This window comes from Penaeus japonicus, unplaced genomic scaffold (assembly GCF_977035675.1).
Source record: "Penaeus japonicus unplaced genomic scaffold, GWHDUDI00000001_assembly GWHDUDI00000014, whole genome shotgun sequence".
Classification (NCBI taxonomy): Eukaryota; Metazoa; Arthropoda; class Malacostraca; order Decapoda; family Penaeidae; genus Penaeus; species Penaeus japonicus.
In genome coordinates, this window is record NW_028234416.1 from 34975377 (window position 1) to 34977876 (window position 2500).

The 2500-nt window shown below is 32.6% G+C and overlaps 1 protein-coding gene across 3 annotated transcripts in view; it reads right to left on the reverse strand.

Annotated features, from left to right (window-relative positions):
• The window catches only part of LOC122262589 (syntaxin-like domain-containing protein decima), a 694252-nt gene that overhangs the window by 581152 nt on the left and 110600 nt on the right, over positions 1-2500 (reverse strand). The window contains exon 2 of one of the 3 annotated variants that reach the window (XM_086544178.1): positions 227-275. The exons of the other annotated variants lie outside the window; for them this stretch is intronic. The gene's annotated coding sequence lies outside the window, so the exon portion shown is untranslated. The remainder of the gene's footprint in view (positions 1-226; positions 276-2500) is intronic. 3 annotated transcript variants of the gene reach the window in all.

Here is a 2500-nt window from a genome sequence, read left to right on the forward strand (position 1 = left end):
TATATATACATAATATAATATATATATATATATTATAATATAATATATATATTATATAACATATATATATATAAAGATATATAATATATATATATACATATATATATATATATATATATATATATATATATATATATATATATATATATATACGTATATATTTTTGTGTGTGTGTGAAATATGTATGTATGAAACACATGTATGAAAAGGAAAAAACAAAACTTACATTATATTCCTTCAGTTTGCTGAATAACATACACTCTCCTTTACCGCACCTGGAGGAAGACATAAACGCACATTTTATTATCATATCACCACTAGCATATATAATAACTTCCAAAATCGTATACATATCATACGAGATCTTTTTTGATAACCATTGTTATTAATTTATCCGTATTTCATTTCTAGTTATAATAATTGGTATCATAACCATTAGTTTAATCATTATGAACATATATTTCATCATTATTATCATCATAGTTAACATCATCATATTATTATTATTTTCATTATCATAATACTGTCATTATCATCGACTCGGGTGCAGTTTGTTGCAGTTATACTCATCACGCTCGCCCATTATTATCATTGTTATAATTTCCACTATCGTTTTTACTGCTATTATGATATCCTTCTATTCATTAAGATCTGACTCTACAACAACGTCACCATCACCAAAATTATTACTATTATTATCATCACTGTCATCAGATGGTCTTTCTGATTATTCTTGTGGTTCTTATTCTTCAGCAAATATGGTATTAACTCGTTATGATGATCATAAGAAAATATATTGTGTACTGACAAGTCTTAAATATTGCCCTGTTTGGAAGACTGGTATCTTTCTCAGGCAGTGCATTTACTTTTGAATAATATTTTCCATCATTGCAACTAAAACAATTTGCATTACAAATCAACTGATATACACCACCATGTACATCATGTCGGGCAGGGACCCGTTTAAATTCACCTTAATCTGACAGAGAAATGTTTCAATTTAATTTCAAATCGTTTCCTTAATCGCTTCAATGTCTTAACATATCAATATCTCACAATTAAGTATGTTATATATTTATTGATTTAGCCGTTGCTTTCTGAAGCTTTCTAAATTTTAATTGTTTAATCGATAAGGGTTAACTTAAGAGGCTAGATAATCATTCACACGTGCTGGAACAGGAATAGTAACTTGTGTAATAATGGGTGGGATTAGTTCATTTTGTTTGTAATTATAATTGAACTGGTAATAATTGCCAGTAACCATGCCTACTTATTGCCTAACGGGTTACCTACATCCCAGTCCCACAGCAACTGCGCCGGGATGTTATTTAATCCGAAATGATTGTATGCGATTGGCCCACTTACACAACAGCTGAATGCAATACGCACAATACCATTTGGTATTTATTCCTGAATATTGATAGTTTCATCAATGTTCAACTTTTACATTTCTGATGATTGTCATCATAAAGACATTCGGTTATCTAAAGTCTTGAAGCTTGTACAGACGTGTTAGTCAACTTATGGAGAAAGTATCTAAAACTCTCCACCCACGTTTCAGTTACTATTGCGCTGTTACACAATTCTGAACAAACAACTGCTACATGGAATTGCTGTAAGTTTAGATATTACCATCAGAAATTAATTGTTTGTATCATTAATTTCTGGGTCTACTATACTGGAATGCCTCTGCTCTTGACTTTACGAAGTCTGGTTAGTGAATTTCTAATTATTTATATGATTCCCAAACAGAAACTTCCACAATAATTAAACAAAAGCTAAGCCGAGACCACGCTGGAGAAACTGTTAATTAATAAGGTAAGAAAATATCAAGCAAGTCTAAGACACGAGTTAACTGAAAAAAAACTTTTTTTGATAAGATGATTTATGAATCTTTTATGAGTTTTGAAAACTTTTATATGACTTTTTGGTGTAGGAAGGTTCAGTGAGAGAAGGCGAGTAGATAAATCTGATTATTCTATTCTAAGTATGGATATGTCCCTCCTTTCACAAATTTTACTTTAGCCGCCCCATTAAAAAATAAAAAATGTTTCCGTTCCCCCCTTGTTTACCTTTCTCGATTTCCCTCTTCAATTATCCCTTTTTCCAGTTTTCTCGTCTCCTTCCAACTTTGCTTTCGTTACTCTCCCTTTTCCCAACTTTTTTCCTTCTCTGTATGTAATTCAATATTCCTTTTCCCTTTTCATATTCAAGCTTCCCTCTTCCTTGTTTCACCTTCAGACGCTCCCTATTTTCACTAACTCTCTCTCTCTTTCTCTTTCTCTCTTTCTATCATTCTCTCTCTCTCTCTCTCTCTCTCTCTCTCTCTCTCTCTCTCTCTCTCTCTCTCTCTCCTCCCTCTCTCTCTCTCTCTTCTCTCCCTCTCTCTCTCTCCTCTCTCTCTCTCTCTCTCTCTCTCTCTCTCTCCCTCTCTCTCTCTCTCTCTCTCTCTCTCTCTCTCTCTCTCTCTCCTCTCTCTCTCTCTCTCTCTCTCTCTCTC